At 37.2% G+C, this 21663-nt stretch overlaps 1 pseudogene; it reads right to left on the bottom strand.

Annotated features, from left to right (window-relative positions):
* Window positions 1-940: 940 nt before the first annotated feature.
* On the bottom strand, window positions 941-5868 carry LOC145642801 (gibberellin 3-beta-dioxygenase 4-like; annotated as a pseudogene).
* Between the last annotated feature and the right edge of the window lie 15795 nt (window positions 5869-21663).

Here is a 21663-nt window from a genome sequence, read left to right as displayed (position 1 = left end):
TGGACCCGGTAAGAACTAATTCCAATACCAGTTCCTATTTCTTGGACCCAGATCTAATTAGTTCCAATTCCAATTCCATCCTTTAATACAGGGTACCCGGTTTTGCTCACCCCTATTTAGACCCCTTATATTCCATGTGATGATAATCATGTCACCAAAGAGGGATTACCTTCACTCCTGATAGGATTAATAGTAAAACCTCCAGCTCCTTCAATATCATTAGTCATCAGAGAAACATAAGCATTGGAAGTAAATGCAGCTGTAGCCCGAGTTCTTTTACCCTGATTCTTTGTCCTCCTGCCTACTATTCTCCACCAATCATCAGAGTTATGTTGAGTGGAGGTGGCAGCTGGTGTAATAACTACCCCATGAACAGTTTTGTTAAGATTTGGATCAGCAACAACAATCTGATTAGACTTGGGAACCCATATCGTTTTTGCTGGTGCTGTAGGAACAACTGGTTTCTTAGCCTGGTTCTGCTTTGCAAGAGCAACTTTAGCAGTACAATCATGCCCAACCCTTATTGCGCTTAGAGAAAAATGGAGGGGTCCATTCATATACTACCTTAAGTTCCTATAGTTCACCTAAAGGACTTTTAACAAAAACAGTCTTAGGAAGAACCTTTGTTACATCAATTTCAATGAGCTCCCTAGCAAAAGAGACCCCTAAGTTGCCTTGTTGTATGTTCATCTACAAAAATACGTACACCTAACAGGCTATTAATTTGACTTAGAGTTTCAGCTCCCCAATAATTGAATGGTAGATTAGGGAATTTAACCTAAAGAGAGACATTCCTCGAAATCTCATCATTAAAATAAAATTTAACATTCCAGGGTTTGACAATTACAGGTTTCCCATAGAACATGTGAGGACCAGCATAAAAAATAGCATCCTTATCACTAACTAATACCAGGTTAATAACGAAGTACCCATCATCATGCTAGAACACCTCTAGTTTTTGCACATAACTCCACTGTTGGCCTATATAATGATGAACATAAGCTATAGTAGGATAGAAGCCAACAACATAGAAAACTAAAGCATTTGACCACTTTATATTACCTACCAAGAGTTCAGATTCCTGTAATTGAGCAATTTAATTGTCTACCATCATACACTTTCGGGGCAACATAGGACAGGGCAACTCCCTTTGTAGTCAGCTTACCATTGAAGGATCCTTCAACCTCACAGCATCTTGACCATTAAGAGGAATAGGTTGAGGATTTGGTACCGTGGATTCATATTGACCCCCAACAACCTCATAATCTAATGGAATAGTAACCTTAGGTACTATTTGATTGGATTCAGAAGTTGTAGGTCTATTAGTAGCTCTGTAATACATAGCAACAACAGATGGATGAACTAGTCCCAGCGCCGGTGACGAGTCTATTATTATATATATATTATTATTATTATGTATATATATATATATATATTATTACCCGTCCCACGGTCATATTTGTACTTATTTGAGCTATGTGGAGCTATTTTTATTACTAATATACGTTTTCTAGTGTTTTTGTAGAGTTGGTATTATTTTGTAGGAATTTGCAGATTTATGATAATTCACGAGCTTATTAAGCCACTATAAAGATATTGGAGTTTGATTGTATTTTATGATCGTATATTTGAAGCTCAAGACCAAGTTAAAGGAATTTGGTTAGGTGATTAAAAGAGGTCCAATGTTCCCACAAGAAATACGAACCAAGCTAATTGAGAATTTGGGCTCAAGTTAACAAGTTTCAACTCCAAAGCCCGATTCCCACAAGAGAAGTCCAATTTGGTGCCTAACTGGACGGGCCCGATGAGGCGGGCTTGTTCACGCTGCTTAATACGCTGATTTTTAATGTTTTGAGTGGCTGGGCTTCGTTGTTTAGGCCCACCTGATTGATGTCGGTTGATGGGGAATTATAAATATCAAATTAGTGGGTTGTTAGAGGGGTTATGTAAGTTTTTAATTATTGTAGTTTTTTTCCTTTGTTTAGTTTTGAGTAGCAGCTTCCATTAATTAGTTTTAGTTGACTTTTAGTTTATTGTTTTCCACTTTTCCTTACTTTTAGTTTGAGATATTATTATTGCTTTGTAATTTCAAGTATTGGATTAGTTCACTAAGTTCAGATTTTCGTCAGTTCGATAGTAAATATCTCAACTTTATTTTATGTTTGCTTCCCTATTAGTTTTATAATTATTGTTTTTAATTATGGTTTATTTAATTGCTTTGATCTTTATTTTGCTTTCTTAAATTGTTTTGATTAGTTTAGTTTTAATTAGGCACGAGTAGTTTAAATCTAGGGTTGTGGGGATCCATAAAAAATATGAAGGGGTAATTTATTATTGTTGATTGTCAATGCTTGATAAATTTCCTATTGATTGATTTAATGCTATGCAATTAAATTATGCCTGGTTTAATTGTATGGGTTATGCAATATTGATTCGAGATTCGAGAGATGATAATTGATGTTTAGGCTTAGTTTCAATAGGCAGGTTAATTTATAAATGGTTAAGTCAAGATTCGAGCGATGCGATTTAATACCGATAGATTAATTTTGTGATTGTAATACGTAGCGAAAGCCCATTATAATCTGATTAATTATTGCATTGGTGATTGATTATTATTCTTTACCCTGTAATATTGTTTATTGGTGAACCTATACCCTAGGCTTTTATTATTGATATCTCCCTACTTTTACCTCACTTAGTTTAATTCATCATATCTATAATTTAGTTACTTTAATAATTTAGATTAATTTAATTAATTAGGAATAAATTGACTTGTTTCCCTGTGGTTTGACCCTACTTCCCTATCTACTTTAGTTAGAGGACTTAGGTAATTCTTTTGATTAGGAGATATGACTTTATCCTGTCAGCCGACGTAACCATCTCATCAACTTCTCGAATCGGGCTTGGTGTAAAGGAGGTACCTGAGTTCCTTAGATTCTGCAAAATTGTATCAAAAGGTTCATGAGTAGTCTATTGTGAAGCTTGTTGAGGTATTAGGTTATTTTTGTATTCTTTTCGACCCATTGGAGATCAGATTTGATGAAGAAAAACCATCAAACTCTAAGATCCATGGAGAGGAGAGAGAACAGAGAAAGTCAACAAAAGTCAAACCTTGAATATGTTTAGGAATTTTAGCATTAGACATTTAGACGTGTTTCTATTAGATTGATTTTTTTCTCCTGTTTTCCTTATTATTTCTTATTTTATCACTTTATTATCAAATAAATTTATAGTACTAAAATAAAGTACAAATACTCTATGTAAAATATGGTACTTATTCTGTCACTAAATATTTAACAAAAATACAAGTTGTCAAAACAGAAATGACATTTATTGATGAAAAATTACTAATTCAAAGTATCTGATAATAATAATAATAATCATGGTATTAAGTGAGATTTATGTGTCTCTACTTGTGAATAAGCATAAAATTCTTAGAACATATATTTGAAACATTAATATAAGGATCAATGGCAAACTACATTACACTTTATGTAAAAATTGAATTTATTCAACCCCCTCATTGTAAAACGGAAACAAAGGAACACTTAAACAAGTTCTTAACTCTAATTAACCCTAGCCACTTTTCCTAACAAAGGAGAGTGCCAAATCTAAGTACTTCAACGTAAGGATTGCATATTCTTTCACCTTTATAGGCTTAAATTTAGGACCCTCACAATTTGGATAGTCCAAAAAGGGAGAGAGTTCAAAGTCTACTGGAAGGCCATAAAAGTATGCAGAGGATAACCTTTGTTTTTTTTTTTTTTTTTATTGTTGACAACTGCCCTATGAATTGCACTTGGAAATCTTGCATTTGAAATTATGTGTAAAAGATCTGCCACATTTACCACCAAAGCACCTGGATGTGGGTTGACTGAGACCCACCCAAATTCGTCTTTGTATACTTGGAGTCCACTTGCATTGCCACTTTGGTGGAGGATTGTAAAGAGGAGAGTATCTGTGTGGGGCCCTATGCCCATTGTTTGGGATGATTCAGGGCATGGCGGGTACGAGTTGAGATGAATTGCATAATTATGGTCTTTAAGTGTAGCTTCTTCAGGTGTAGGCATGTTAAGTGATTTGAAAATCAAACTCTTGAGTTTGTCACCAAGGTCATTCATCTTTGTCTGGTACTCAAATATCACTTCACTATATTAAGGAAAACAACAAATTGGCATGGTTTTATAAGCAATAATGATATAATTAGTTTGTAAAACAACATGAATATCCTACACACATGAAGTCGTATATGATAACCAAATACATCTTAAATTAACACATTTAGGGTAATTAGAATAGTGTGCAATGTGAATGTAGAAAATAGTATGAGTATATGGGAAAATTAGTGTAAATAGCATACAGGATGACCCGTATGTACAATATTTAGGTGGAGTTACTTCCTTAGTCCTCTAGGAGGGACCTTTCCCATAATGTTATTTGTAAGGTTGTTCAATAGTTGCCCTAAATTGGATTGAATTAAAGAGAATCGATCATCTAGTCTGGTCTGGTCCAAAACCCCTAAAACTAGTATTAAATTTATTCCTTTTTTTTATTAAAATTATAAATTAAATTTCTATACTAAGTTATATTTAACTTAAAATTGCCACGAATATATTACATTATGAGATATTTATTACACATTCGGTAAAATGGGTATCAAATAATAAAGTTTCATATATTTTTTTCCCTTTTTTTTTTTTTATGAATTTATTATATAGGAAAATAGTTTTAAACTAGTGTTGTTTGAATTGATTTTAGATAAGTCGATTCATGGTTCGGCCTAATCATTTGGCTTTGAATTTTTGAATTTTAAATATAGGCTAGGTTCAATTTGATATTCGATTCATAAACAACTCCAGTTATTTCCACATTAAAATGGAATTTGTAACAACGTTCAACAAAATTATGCAACACTTGGCTAACGACTTGGATATATATCATAGAATTTTGTAAATATAATAATAAATGATTGCATAAATGTGCTATGCATTAGAGTTAAACAATGTACACAGGGTAACCTTAACATTTGTGGGTCAATCAACTCTATTTTAATTTATATATATATATTTTCAATTTTCCTTGTTAAAATTGATTTCTTTTTCTTAATTTGATAAAATAATGTGTTTTATGAATCCGCATAAACATATACAATTTTATTTTGACCCTAATAAATATTATTTCTAGATCTTCCAATAAATGTGGGGCCTTTTCATTTTTATTTTTTGTAAAACTAAAAACAAAATATAAGAAACATTGGTTCATAGTTTTCTACTGTTAATTTTATAAATAATAATGATTTTAATTAGTTTCACAAATTTAAATTTAAATTTTTTTAATGTAATGTATCATATGACTTTCAAACAAATGAGCTTACCAAAAACTTTCAAAACTATTAGGCCAGAGTTTCTTAGCGTGATGATGATAAGAGTTACCCATGATAGTGAACCCTTCATTCCACATTTGCTTGCTGAAGAATAAAGCAAGTCTAGGATAACCATATCCAGTATCTTCACCAGGGGCTCGTAAAACCTTCATCTTTTTCTCAAATGGAAGATTGAATAATTTTTTGGTTTGAAACTCGACTTGATCTAATAACTCCTTAGAAACCCCATGATTTATGACTTGAAACATCCCCCATGTCTCACACGCATTAAAAATGAGGCCTAAAGCCTTAGGATCTTCAAGATCAATTGTTGGAATAGAGATTGAAGCCCCCGACTTCTCATTATCAGGGTTGATTTTTGAATCGTCAAAACATTGTGCCCATATATGAGATTCAGGAACCCTTTGGATTGAGCATAAATCTATAGGAACAATAAGGCGCTGCTGCATAGGATGATCCTTGTCAGCATTTGAAAGAAGAGACATTTTTTTAAATGAAAAAAGAAAAAAAAAAACCTTGGTAATATAGAAAATTTGAGGTTTTAATTTTTATTTTACTTTGTGAGGAAGATTGAAGGTTTAATCAAAATATGAGAAAAATATCAATGGAAGCTTTGATAAATATATAATTTGTTTGTCTTTTGACTGATGCGAACTTGTGAAAACATGTATTTATAGGGGTTATAAATATTATATAAATAAATTTGAGATTAATTACATGTGTCATATATCAAGTAAATAATGGAAATTATCATGATATCAGTGCAATATCAAATACCAAATCAAATATTTCTATCTTTATAGTTGAATATTAAATGTTAAAAACTTTAAATGTTATAACATATCAATAAAAAAAGGTAAGAAATCAACATGTTTGATTATGTACATAAAATAAGGCAACTAAATTATATCCTGTGTATAATTGATATAAATTGAATGACTAATGAATCGAAAATGATCTTGTGGTATTCCCTTTGTAACACCCCAAAATCTCCCTCTACGGATATACTAGTTGTAGGGAATATTTCAAGCATTCCTTCCTTTATTCTTCTCATATTCATGTGCGCTTTCTGACTAACATACAATCAATAAGTTAACACTAAACCTGTTTATCTATGTTGGTTGAATATTAATGCACAAACAAATCTATTATTAGTGATTACTTAAATTGTAATCATATTAGCCTAAACAAGATTATCAATTATCTTATTAAGCGTGATTACAAGTATAAATTCTCTTCAAACATGCATAAAAGACGTGATCGAGCAATAACAATAATATAACAAGCAACAATAATAATAATCATAATAATATTCTCAATCTTTATCCTAGCACGTCACTAAACAATAAAAATCAAATCCTAGCACGTCACTAAACAATAAAAATCAAATCAACCTAAACATGATACTAGAAAGCAATAAAAGCATCCTAACATGATACTAGGAATGAATATAATATAAACATGCTTTCTATATCAAAAGAATAATTAAATTACTTACTTCGATTCCTCATATCTCTTTCTAATAATAAAATACACACGTTAGTAACTTCAAGGAAAATATTAAATCAAACAATTAAATAAAATAATTGAAATAGGGATTTGGGACCAAACTCTCAGAAATTATCAACCTTTCACGTCTAGGGCAAAGACAACTTTGAACTTGCCTAGGCGTGTCTAGGACTTGTGAATGCGGAATTTTGTTAAAGGAAAAGGTTTAGAAAACGAATATAGAGAGAATAAGCTTTAGCGTAGAGAGAAGAGAAAAGATTAGTGATCAAGCTTGTTGATTCTTAATGAATGAAAACGGGGAAATACGACCTTATTTATAAAGAAAATAGTCCGAAAACGACAGAATATAATTAGAATTTGAATCGGAATAAAACTAACCCCTCTCGCCAGCGACAGAGCCCAGCGCGAAACGACAAGCATCACGTATGGCGACAGGCTCTGTTGTTTGGCGATGGCCTTGTTGTTTGACGCTAATTAAAAGATAAAACGTGATTTTGTACGGAATCATCTTCTTAATATAATTAAGCAATTAAACTCCGTATTTATCAATTTTAAATCAGATTTATCAAAATAAAACACTTGTTTTATTTCAAATCAAATTCACTATTTTTCTATAAAAAAAATAATTATCAATCCTAACGCTATTAGAACTCAAAATAACCTTCTAGACTATTGTAGAAAATTAGAATCGATCCTAATAATTTTATAAATAATAATTAATGGGCCCTCCATTAGATCATTGGGCCATAAAACCATTTTAGACCCAATTTAGTATTTTGGCCATAACCTCCTCATTATTCATCAGAATTGGGCTTATAATATATCATTGGAAAGCTCTTTGCGAGCTTGACCCAACTACACTATTATTGGACTCTTGTCATGGACCAAGGTAAATTTGACTAGATATTTATATAAATAGAGTAGATTTTTGAAAACAGAAAGAAAGATGTTTATTAAAACGACCGCAGCACAAGACTTTTCAAAGTTTCACTTCGTTCGATAATCAAGTGACGTGAAAAGTATTCATAATTTGGCTTGGTTTTTGGGGAGACACAATTGGGTGTCTATAGAAGCCCCCAATTTGACTGAGTTTGTAGAAACACATGTTTTGAAAACAAAAGTCAAAGTAGCGATGGGGACAGAGAATGATTCAGAACATTCTGCGATCCTAAATCATTCTTGTAACGCCGATACCTGGAAACTAGCGTTAGTTAAATAGATAAAAGAGTTAAGAAACGCGTATCTTGCACCGTTGAGCACACGTCTCTGGAGTAACAAATTTTGTTGATGCATTTGTGACAACCTTAATAGTGCCTTGTTAACGCCGTCATTGAAGACTGCTGCTTGTAGCTATCCTTGATTGATTGTGACAACTCTTCACATCCTGAGCAACTTCGTCAAAGGTGACTGCTTGTAGCCATCTCTAGTTTTTGCCGTGACAATCTTCCACATCATGGGGAACACCGTCAAAGATGACTGCTTGTAGCCATCTTCAGCTTTGATAATTTTATAATCCTAGGAAATATCGTCGAAGACCACTACTTGTAGTTGTCTTCAGTCTTGGTATGACAATCTTCCTTATCCTAGGGAACATCGCCGAAGATCGCTACTTGTAGATGTCTTCAAAATCTTGTCTATGCCTTGACTCGATTATTTAACTGATAACTTTCTCATCCTAGTGAAAGTCGTCGAAGACCTCATTGCCTTGTGATCCTCTATCTGCTAATGCTTTGCTCGAATGCTTGTTGTGTTGATGTTTTTTTTGCAGTAATTGCTTATTCCGATTGCTTGTTGTGCCAGTACCTCGGCGCATTTTGTAAACGAGCCGGTACCTTGGCGCTTGTGCTTGCTTGTTAACCATTACCTTGTTGCTTGTGATGAGCCAATACTTAGGCGCTTTAAGCTAAGTGAGACGATCGCTGTCAAGTCAATCACTTACCGCAATTGTAATCAAGCCGACTACTAATCATGTCAATTTGCTTATAAGGGCTAACTGGCGTACCAAGGAACCCAAAATGTTGCATTAGGTCCGCATAAACCATTATGGGGGCCACATGCTTTGTCGCTGAGCCAACGCGTAGGAGCTGTCGCGACACGACAGGAGCGTGATTCTTGACGTTTGGCGCTTGAGTCGGGCTTTCGAAATAAAAACCCCTTTCTTCTCCACTTCGCCGTGGCTGCTTTCATTTGCTTGGTTTCGCTCAAAAGTTTAAATTGCTCATTCTCACTTGTTTCTAAAACGAATTTGCTTAAGTTTTTTGCGAATCAAAGCTTTCGATCTCTAGTTTCCCGATCCATGGAAGTTTTACTCAAACTCACCTCGGTTTTACTAAATTTTGTATGCTTTTGTTCGTGAATTTTTGAAAAATTTGAAACTTATGTTGCTTAATTCGCCTTGTTTGTTGAATCTTATGCCATGAAATTATTTGTTTATGCTTGCATATTGACTTGGGAGTGTTTTGAGACTTGTTTGACTCGATTTGGCGGAGAAACAAACATTTTTCCATTGTTGAGCCCTTTGAGTTCGTGAGAACAATGTGGGTCATTATTGATGTTCTTGATAGCTATTCATGCTTAATTTGTCACAATATTTGTCATAGTATTGTAAGAAATTGTTTTATTGCATGAAAATGCTATTTCTATTCAAATCAAAATCATGCTTTGTTTTAGTATTACGTATTCTGTTTTTGTTCAAACATAGTATCATGCAGCTAGGCGAACCTTAGATACTATAGAACCTTTGATTTACTAATGTTTTGCATAATTTAGCATGTCTTGACGTTGCGGCTCTGGCTCTCATTCTTGCAAGGCTCACCTTGAGGACGAGCCCGTTGACCAGGGAGCTTCCACTAGCCTAGGGAAGTTCCCTGAGTGGGATGAGCGCACTCTTTACTTCGCGCCCGAGTTTCACATCTCGAAGCGGGTGCAGATCGCGATGACCAGCGATTGTGTTTGTTGCCACGACTCAGGAAACGAGGCCATTGGTTCGCTGTACGATCTTCATTTTCGCGACAACAACGAGTTGCGTGAGCTATGGGAGTCTTGTGGTCTAACTCCTCTACTTCTGGCTACTCGGGCCATGTACTTAGCCACGATGATGTAGTGAAGTTCATAACCAAAGCCAAGTTCTACATTTGACAATGGTCAAGCTTATATAGGTGTCAAAGGGAACATGATTGAGAGTTACACGTTTTAGCAAGGTGGCCTCCCTTGAGGGCGTATTCTAACGGACAACTCTGCGAGTTCGTGATGAAATCTAACTCGACTTAATGACTTGGTGGATTTAAAATCTAAGATGAACCCTTACTACCATAAGTGTTATCGGGTAGGAAACACATCAATCCTTAGGGTTAAAACGTATGTCGATTTAAACACATACAACTTTCCCAAAAAAAAAAAAAAAACGAAGCAAGCTTATTGTTCAAAAAAGAAAACCATCGTCACTTTTAAAGATGTACCATGCTTTGATACTTCGCATCGCGACACGACACAAAGTCCCGTTGCACGGTACAAGTGAAATAGCAATGGTGCTTCTAGATTTCTTTCGCATATAAGTTTTAAAAATTTTCCTACAGGGCAGTACCTATTTCGACTATTTAATTTAAATACATGTGCAACAATGTCAATTAAATCGCAAATAACACAATTCAAGAGTCTTTCAAGTCTCAACCACTATTCTAAATCAATTACCAATCACTTAAATCGATAAAAAAAATCGAGAATCCTCCCTAGCGGAGTCGCCAAATTTTAGGCATAAAATGAAGAGCACCTCCTTAAACATGTGTGAATATGCTTGGAAATCATAAGATGTGAGATCTATCATTAAATGACTAGGGACAAAAAATAGGGAGCCGCTAACAAGTGTTTAAGGAACTTGTAACCATTGATTCATTATCCATGAGATTACTAAATTCATATGGTTACGAACCACATATGAAGGATTGAGGATAATGGTACGTAGTTGATGAATCATGGAATAGCCTTCACTCGATTCTTATTGTGAAAAGTATTTCATGCGATTTAAAAGACATATAAACAAAGTTCAATTTGCTCAATAGGAAAATTTGGTTTAATTATTACTACACTTAGTCATGATGATGTAGGTGGCTTGGTTTCGGGGTGGTGGTCGGGAAACAAAAATGTGGAAAGAGAAGGGGGTGGGGTGAGTAGGTGGGGGAAAGGGGGGGTGGAGGTGGGGTCGCCGGTGCCGGGCGATTCTCTGGGATGTCGGACGCCGGCAGTAGGTGGGTTGGTGGACGACGGTGGTGGCGCTAGGGTGGCCGGGATAGTTTTAGGTTTTTTATTTTAATTTTAAATATTTTTTTAATATTTTAATTTTTTGGCAAATAATAAAGCGACACGTGTCTGTATGGCCCCACTTAACGAATTTTTAAATGAAATCAGTTAAGTGGTGGTAATACCCAATTTTTTGAAATTTGTGTGGTGTTAAAATAAATTTTTTTATGAGGGTGTTAAAAACCATTTTCGGGTTTTTGTGAGGTGTTAAAATTTTCCTTATAAATATAACACTAATTTTAGGTTTTTGGAGAACGGACAGAGAACGTGAAGAACACATAACAATATACGAGCTTAAACTCAATAATTCAACCCTTTTCTCAGCATTATACTTATCTTAATCATAATTTTCTAGAACGCAGCAATTCAAAGTTCCTTTGTAATACTTGGACTTCTACTTATCAACCTAGGTTTAAAAGGTTGAATTTATGAGAGTTTGGATAAATCTAAACTTAATTTAATTTAATTATTTTTATTTAATTTATGATTCATTTCCTGTAAGTTACTAACGATTTATTTATGATGTAGCAATTTAAAGGAGCGCGAGCAATGTAAGTAATTAAGTTAAGTAATTGCTTAACTTATTTATTTTACTTGTATCACATTTAGCTTTATTATTATGATTTGGATGTTTCAATTAATATTATGATGTTGCTTCTAGTATTTTTGTTGTACTATTTTATTTAGTGAGATCACCATTTTTCATGTTTAAGCAAACATATGTAATTTAAAATCACACCTAATAAGATAATTTGGATAGCCGAATTAGGTTCCTTTTTAATCTTGAAGAATTTAATAAGTTAGCTAAATATTAATACACATAATTAGAATTTTATGTGTATTAATATTTAGCTAACTTATTTATATTACTTTGGAGCAAATTATATTCTTATTTGTATGTATTCGAAATCACAAGACACATTTTTTCACTATAAGAATCGCGTAGAGGGCAATACGGACAAAGTTGACTTCCATGACTGAACTTCGTACCATCATCCCCGATCCTTTATTCATGGTTGGTAAAAATATGGAGTTAGTAATATCATGGATTATGAATAAGGTATAACCTTCATGGATCAAATCGTTGTTACCTTTTAGTTTGCCCCTTTACGTGGTTGACTTAAATGACCCGTGAACAGTTTACAAGCTCCTCATAAACTTGTTGGCAACTCCCTATTTTTTGTCCCTAATAATATATGTCAAATCTCAATTCCTATAATTGCAAAACATGTTAACCACATGCTTAAGTAGGCACGTTTCAATTGACGCCTACAATTAGTGTGTAATATTAAGTATGCTTAGAGAGAATTAATTTTTTTTCCATAACTCGTAGACTAGGTCCCATAATTATAGGATAAATTAATTTGAGTTAGGAATTTTTTTTTTTTTGTTAAATAGAAAATTTTATCACCAAAGAATAGTAAGATACAATTTACAAAAGCTAAGCTGTAACAAAGCACCGGAACACCAAAAGACCAAAATAGGAAAAACTACCCCAGACAACTCTAAATTCAAGCTTAGCCACCTTTTAAGAACGGTTCTAAAGTGAACCAGAAGCAACTACTGGACTCAATCAACTAGCCACCTTCTAGGAAAGGTTTTGAGAATCCAAGACCTCACAGACAACCAAGAGATAACACAAACAAACTAACAACAACAAAGCCAACTGCAAGCTAAAGAAAATAACAACCCCTAAAAACCGTAGCAGTAGAAAAACAACCAAATAACAACAAAAACAGAGACAACAATTTCACTAAATAAGATGTCTGTCAACAACAGAACATCTACAAGCAATCCTAAACACAATGTACCTAAAAACATTTTCAACAGGTAAACAAGATCCTATAAACATTGTATTATTCCTCTGAATCCAAATCGCATAGACTATTTCAGCAAGAAACATCATATGCAATCTGCCAACAGTTTTGGACTTCTTGCAGAATCTATTACTCCATCTAACTTCCTGATAGAAGGATTGCACAGTTTTCCTACACTTCAACAAAGCTAAGGCTTTCTGCAAAATTTGTTTAGAATAATCACACTAAAAAAAACAAATGCAGAGTGCTCTCTGCAGCTTTCACACATAGAACACAAGTAGGATCACATTGAATGTTCCGAGCCATCACTCTATCTTTGGTTACAAGTTTGTTATGTAGATCTAACAACAAATGAACACACTTTTTGGAGAAGCTATATTATTGCAAACAAGTCTTTTCCACTCAATTTTTGGGGCTTGAGTTCTCAGGTGCTTATATAGTTTCTTAAGTTGCATACCATTCCCATGCTTCACCTTATCCCATCCCCTAATATCATCTATAACTTGTCTGCATTTCAAAATCCTTTTTAGAATCCAGGAAATTTTTTGAGGAACAGGAGCACCCCACACATTCCTATTCTTGAAATAGTAAATATGAACCCATTTGAACCATAAAGAGTCCGCTTTATGAGGAATGTCCCATAAGAATTTAGTATAGAAAAAATGTTCCACTCAAGGGAGAGAGATAGCATTCCATCCACCACTAACTTTAGGCAGACAAACTTTATTCTAGGCTACTAAAGCTTTTCTTGAAGGATTAGATTTCCTAGTCCAAATAAAATCTCTAAACCTAGCTTCAATCTCTTTCAAGATCTTCTTAGGTAAAACAAAAATCTGAGACTAGTAAGTCTGAACTCCAAACATAATACTTTTCACTAGTTAGAAGCTACAAGCACAGGAGAGATGCCTAGTAGTCCACACAGTAATCCTAGAAGTAACCTTATCCATTAGGGGTTTACATTGGCCAATTGTAGGTTTCTTTGTATATAAAGGAACTCCCAAATATATAAATGGAATAACACTTGGATTTACTCCTAAAATATGGATAAGAGCAGCCTAATCATCATTAGACACCCCACCAAAATAAGCTTCACTTTTATCCACATTTGCAGAAAAGCCTGAAGCTTTAGAGAACTTAGAGAATGTCTAAAACAAAAGGTGGACATAAATCTTATTAGCTCTAGAGAACATAAGCAAGTCGTCAGCAAACATAAGATGAGTAAGCTGCATCTTTTCACATCTAGGATGATAATTGAAAGCAGGGATCTCATTTAATTCATGTAAACACCTTGACAAATATTCCATCCCAATGGCAAATAAAAAGGGAGACATAATATCTCCTTGCCTGAGCCCTTATTTTTTTTACAGAGAAAGGAGGAGCAGGAACTCCATTAATGAGAATAGAGAATGAGACTGTAGGAAGACAAATCATGGTCCAAGAGACAATGATACCAGGTAATCCTAACCCATCCATAACCCTTCTCAGAAAACTCCATAAATGGAGTTATAAGATTTTTTAAGATCAACTTTGACTATACATCTTGGGGTGATAAATTTTTTAGTATACCCCTTAATGAGCTTAGTTTCAAGTAAAATGTTGTCACCAATATGCTTCCCAGGAATTAAACCTGCCTGAGCATCATTAATCACCTCCTCAATAACTTTAGTCAGCCTTGCTGTCAAGATTTTAGAGATTATCTTGTAAAGAACAAAACAACAAGCAATAGGCCTAAATTCCTTAGCATGTGAAGGATTTTGCACTTTAGGCACCATAGGGACAATATTGCAATTCCACTCTTTTTATATATTACTAGTATCAAAGAAATCCTTAATATCAGTGCAGGGAATATTTCAAGCCATCCCACACTTGAGCCCCACTGTGATCATACACTTAAGCATGGTGGCGTCCAAAGGGAAGGAAGCTAGAGTAAAAGAGTCGCCAACAAGTTTTAGGAGCTTGTAAATCGTTCACGAGGTGAAGGTTATACCCCTTAACGATCTAGGAGATTGTTAACTCCAATAGGTCTTGAACCATGACTGGAAGTTCGGGGATGAAGGTACAAATCCAACCTAAATATTGGCCTCTACTTTATTCTTTTCGTATTCATGTGCGCTTTCTGACTAACATGCAATCAGTAGGTTTAACCCTAAACCTGTTTAATATATGTTGGTTGATCAAGCATAAAACATAATAAAAATCAAGCAACATAATAACAATTATAACAATAATAATCATAATCGAAATAACAATCATAATTAAAATAATCATAATAAAGCATAATATTATTAGCAAGATCCTAGGCATGATACTAACAAGATTAATAACAAACCTTAGCATGTTACTAAAAATTAAAGATCAATTAGCCCTAACATGACACTAACATGATATTAGAAAAGAAATAGGAAGCATCACAATAATCATACTTGATATTAGAAACTTTAGTTATTATCCTAAACATAATACTAGGAATCGTAAAGACATCCTAACATGACACTAGGAATAAATAAAGCATGATTTCTATATCAAACAATCAATAAAAAATTAAAGTACTTACTTCGATGCCTCGTATCTCTTTCTAATAACAAAATACACACGTTAGTAACTTCAAGGAAAATAATAAATCAAACAATTAAATTAAATAATTGAAATAGAGATTTGGGACCAAACCCTCTAAAATATCAAACCTTTAACGTCTAGGGCGAAGGCAACTTCGAACTTGGCTAGGTGTTTCTAGATCTAATGAGTGAGGAGTTTTGAGAGAGGGAAGGTTTAGAAAAAGAAAAGAGAGAGAGAAAGCTTCTAGCTTTTAGAGAGAGAGAGAATAGAGAGAGATGATTGTTGTGAATGATGAAAAACGGGGAGATACGACCCCTATTTATAGAAAAATAGCATGGGATCAAAGAAAATCATATTCGGAATAAAATACCTCCTGTTGCCAATGACAGGAGTCAGCGCCAGACGACGAGCTCGTCACCAGATGACAGCTGCAGCACCAGGTGACGAAAGTCAGCGCCTGGCGACAATGCTGTCATCTCGCGCTGGTTCAAAAGTACAACGCGCTTTTGCACGCAGAATCACTTTTTAAACCGGTTACAGGTAATTCTGTGTCCATGCAGATTTAAAATCAGATTTAATTTATTTTATTCAAAATTAAACATCTTTAAAAATATAATTATCAACCTGAATCTTATTAGAATTAAAGAGAACCTTCTAGATATTCCTAGAAGACTAAAATCAATCCTAATCACTTTAGGAATAATAATTAATAGGCTCTCCTTTAGATCATTGGGCCTAATTTAATTTAATCCATAACTTCCTCATAATTCATCGGAATTAGGCTTATAATATATCATTGGAAAGCTCTTTTCGAGCCCAATCCAACTACACTATTATTGGACCCTTATCATAGACCAAACAAAATTGGATTGGATATTTTTCATAAAAAGAGTAAGAAAAAAATATTTTTGAAAACCAAAAGAGAAATATTTTAATGAAAACATCGTCATCACAAGACTTTTCACACTTTCACTTTGTTAGATAATCAAATGACGTAAAGTATTCATCACAGGGTTTGGTTTTAGGGAGACACATTTGGGTGTCTACAAGCAACATAAATACCATGTTTAACAATGTCCCAAGTCTTCTGAAAAAAGAAGGAGTTGAAACCATCAATACCACAAGCCTTTGAGGTATCAATTCCTTTCAAAGAAGTATCAGTCTCATCTGAAGATATATGAGCAATTAGAATTTTCTAAGCATCTCTAGATAGTTGCTTTCCTTTTCTCAAAGTAACCAAATCAACAACAGGCAAAGAAGTAGCTCTAGAGCCCATCAATTTCTTGTCGAAACCTGTTATATCTTGTTCAACCTCTTTTGGTTTCTTCTGAAGAACATGATTCTCATTGAAAATAGAATCTATCATGTTCCTGTTATTTCTAGTTTTCATAACAGCAAAGAAATAATGATTGTTCGAATCACCTAACTTCACCCAATCAACTCTAGAATTATTCTTATATATACTTTCTTGAATATTCCTCTAATATTTAATATGTTGAATATATTCAGCTTCCTTAGTAATCAAAGTAGGATCATGATTACCAGCAAGCATTATTCTTTGAACTTCGAGGAGAAAGTTGTGAGCATTGTCGATTATGGCATCAATATTACTAAAGTGTTTAATATTTAGCTTTTTCATTTGCTCTTTAGCCAACTTTAATTTAGCCTATGCACATTTCAAAACCCTCCAGAAACACAAGTCTTCTAGGCAGTTTGAATAAAAGCTTCAAACTGCTCATGAGAAGCAAGACAATTAAGGAATCTAAAAGGCTTATCCTTACCATGAGAAGAAGGAAAAACCTCAAAAAGAAGAGGAGTCTGATCAGATAAGGAAGGAGGAAGATAGATAGCTTCAACATGACCATATTGATCAATCCAAGCTTGATTAACCAGCCCTCTATCAATCCTGGTACAAGTTCTAGGCCCATCATGAGCTTTATTAGACCAAGAGAAAGGCATCCCTTTACTCTTAATCACAAATAGCTCCATGTCATCAATAAATTGTTGGAAATCCCTGGTGTATAGGATAGCTCCCGCTGAACTATCGCCCAGCCCCCAGGGTGCGCACTCACCGCTGAATAAGCGACTAAAGGAGGGCTCGTCAGCCCGGCAGAGTCAGCCTGGAGGGCAGACCAGGCTAAACTCTCCACGAAGGAGATAATACGCCTATAAATAGAGGGTAAAGTATAACGGAAAGGAGGTTAGACACTAAAATTATTAGACTTTCTATATTCCTCTAAGTACACTTTCTCTCTCTAAACACTCTCTAACTTAAGCTTCGGAGGGGGGTTCCTCGAGCCACCCCCGAGGGCAGTTTACGTGTGCTGCCGTGTGTAGGTTGTTGACGGGACCCAGCTTACCCAGCAGAACCCTTGGATCCATACCTGGAACAATTGGCGCTAGAAGGAGGGGATTGGATCACCTAACCTGAGGTTCGCCAACTGAGCTAGGGACTAGTTAACTTACCACCATGGCCGGAGAAGAAACTGTGCAAACACCCACATCTAAAGCTAATGAGACCAACCAAACACCACAAAAAGCACCCCCAGTAACTAACGATCCAAAAGGATCCACCGGAAACCCCAAATCGACCATCTCACAGAAAGCGAACCCCGTCGGATTAATGTCAGCTACTGCTAAAGCAGTGGAGAAACAAGTAGATCCGGTAGGATCCAGCTCTATTTTCAGGTACGGAATGCCGTTAACTGATGCGAGCAATGAACTTATTGTTTCAGCACCTGTAACCCAGAAACCGGAGCCTGTGAATATGCCAGCCATCCTGCAGAACCTCTCTAAGTGCAGTAAGGAGCAACTGGCTGCAATGACGGCGGTCCTTACCAACATGGGTAAGGGAGCCAGTCCATCATCGGCAACGACAACTGTGCAGCCCGCAGCAATAAAGTCGGAGGCCTCGACTCCCACCCCTGAGCAGAAGGAGCTCATTCGTTCAACTGAGAAAGAAAATATTGGAGCTGGAGGCTCGCACCCTGAATCGAGAATGGAGCGTGGAGGAAATAACCCCCACTCAGATCAGCCCGGAGAAGCGGGTCCCGCGTAGCAGGTCACCGGCCGCAGAGCGAGGACCCAGCCCGGAGAGAGACAAACGAGCGCGAATCCAGGTTGTTCCAGATGATTCCCCATTTTGCCAGGAGATTATGGAGGAACCCATGGAGAAGGTGAAGATGCCGAGCTGCAAATACAATGGGACTACAACACCCAAAAGCCATATATCAACTTTCGAGAATCATATGGTAGTCTACACCATGACAGACTCAGTCTGGTGTAAGGCTTTCCCACCAACTCTGGAGGGGCTAGCAGCGGAATGGTACGGCGCCATCCCTAAATGTTCTGTATACTCGTACAATCAGCTGAAGAGGATGTTCATGGAGCACTTCATAACCCTGGTGGACAGGACCAAGATGACAACCGAGCTGATGTCCTTGGTTCAAGGAAAAGACGAGCCCCTGAGGGATTTTATTACCAGATTCAACAAAGAGGCAACAACCATTCCAAACATGAGCCAGGAGGTAGCACTGTTGGAAACGCAGAGCGGTCTACTGCCAGGGTCACCCTTCAGAGTGTATATGGGGCGTAAGAGCCTCAAACGCTCGCGGAAGCGCTGGGTAAAGCGCACGAGTTCATCAAGGCAGACGAGACTGACAGGGCAATGCTGGGGAGGAAAGCAGCAGGAGACCCAGTCAGGCGAGCCGAGGTCACCCAGGCAGAGAACGCGCCCAGGGCGGACCAGCCAAGCAGGGGAGAGCAAATCCGCAGAGAAGCGGACAGGGTCGTAGGGCTGAGAAGATTCGATTCGCGGAGAGGGCCAAGGCCTGGGAAGTTTGATCAATACACCCCACTGACCCATTCAAGATCTCACATATTCAGCGTGAACAAAGCTGATGATAAGTGGCAGAGGCCCCCAAGGATGATAAATAGAAGCCGTGATACCAGTAAGTGGTGTGACTTCCATAGGGACCATGGCCACACCACTGAGGAGTGCACACACTTGAAGGACAACATAGAGGACTTAATCAGGAGAGGATACCTGACCCAATTTAAGCAGCGTGATGATCCTCCCAGAAGGAGGGAGGAGGAAAGAGCGGGCCGAGCTGACTGCAGAGGAGGTCATAGGGGTCCTGCAGGAGACAGGGACGGAGACAGCAAGCCAGAGGGCAGGGTGTATGTGATCAGTGGAGGACCAGTACATGGGGGGACAGTCAACAGAGCGCGGGCTGACCTAAGGGAAATGATACATCAGATTAATGACAATGACAAGTGTAGATGGCCACCCCTTCCCCCGCAGCCACGAGCCATGTTTGATGAATATGACCAGAAGGGCATAATTTACCCTCATGACGACCCGCTGGTGGTAACAATGAGAATTGCAAACTGGGAGGTGGATAGAATACTGATAGACGGAGGCAGCTCAGCCAACATCATCTAAATCAGTGCGTTCAATGAGCTAAAGTTGGACAGAAAGGATCTAAAGAGAGTAAACTACGAGGTCACCGGGTTTAATGGCTCGGGGTTACCCCAGAGGGCATAATCGAGCTCTCAATCCGGGTAGGAGAGAGGTCAAGAAGGCGTGATGTCCGAGCAGAATTTCTTGTGATAAACTCTCCCTCACCCTACAATGTAATCATGGGAAGACCGCTCATCCACAAGATAGGCGGGGTGGTATCCACTTACCACCTGGCGATGGTTTACACAACCAATGAGGGGCGATCAGCAAATCTCAGGGGAAGTCAGAAGACAGCCCAACAATGTTATATAACTGCCTTGAAGCAGCCCGCAAAAACCAGACAGCAGTCAGGTTCTGACAGAAGACTCCCTGAGCAGCCTGAGAGGAAGTCAAGGAAGAGAAAGCGTGAAGAGTATCACAGGGAGAAGGATAAACAAAAGTTGGCAATGGAAAACTTCGAGCCTGCAAAAGAAGAAGTGGCCAGACCACTTCCCAGCGGGGAGCATGTCACGGTCGAGCTTACAGAAGGTGACCCCTCGAGAGCAGTGAAAATCGGAAAAGACATTGATCAGGAGTGGGGGTCCACCTCATAGAGCTGCTGAGAAAGAATAAAGACATTTTTGCATTTTCTGCAGATGAGATGCCCGGAATTGATCCAGCGGTCATGGTACATAGGCTGAATGTGAAGGAGGACATTAGGCCAGTCAGGCAGAAAAAGCGAAGCTTCTCCACGGAGAAAAACCAGGCAATCCAGGAAGAGGTGGAAAAACTCTTGGAAGCAGGATTTATCGAACCCTGTGACTATCCAGAATGGTTAGCCAACGTGGTCATGGTGAAGAAGGCAAATGGTCAATGGAGAATGTGTGTCGATTTCACATACCTTAACAAGGCCTGCCCGAAGGACTGTTACCCATTGCCACGAATAGATCAGGTGGTAGACTCAACGAGCGGGCACGCCCTGCTAAGCTTTATGGACGCCTTCTCAGGATACCACCAGATCAGCCTGCACGAGCCAGACAGGCAGAAAACTGCATTCATCATTGAAGGGGGAGTATACAATTACATAGCTATGCCCTTCGGGCTGAAGAATGCGTGGGCAAATTTCCAGAAGGCAATGGATAGAGTGTTCCTCCACCAGAAAGGACGAAATGTAGAAGTATACGTTGACGACTCAATTGTTAAGAGCGTCACGCAGGCTGGACATATCATAGATTTAGAGGAAACATTCTCTACCTTGAACAAGTATAAGATCAAGCTCAACCCGAAGAAATGCGTCTTTGGAGTGAGCTCGGGAAAGTTCTTGGGTTTTTAGATCAGCGAGAGAGGAATAGATGCCAACCCGGAAAAGATCGAAGCAGTTCTCAACCTGCCCGAGCCTAAGAGCATTAAGGATGTCATGAGGTTAACGGGCAGAATGGCCACACTGACCAGGTTCATCAGTAAGTCAGCAGACAAAGCCTTACCATTCTATCAGCTATTGAAAGGAAACAGGGAATTCAAGTGGGGAGCCAAGGAGAAAGAAGCCTTTGAGGGCATCAAGGAGCATCTGACTAAGCTCCCGACAATGATCAGCCCGGAGCTGAGGGAAAAGCTGCAGTTATACATCTCAGCATCAATACAAACAATCGCAGCCGTTCTGC

The sequence above is a fragment of the Chenopodium album genome, chromosome 8 (assembly GCF_948465745.1).
Source record: "Chenopodium album chromosome 8, dcCheAlbu1.1, whole genome shotgun sequence".
Taxonomy (NCBI): domain Eukaryota; kingdom Viridiplantae; phylum Streptophyta; class Magnoliopsida; order Caryophyllales; family Amaranthaceae; genus Chenopodium; species Chenopodium album.
This window is presented reverse-complemented; position numbering and strand designations above follow the sequence as displayed.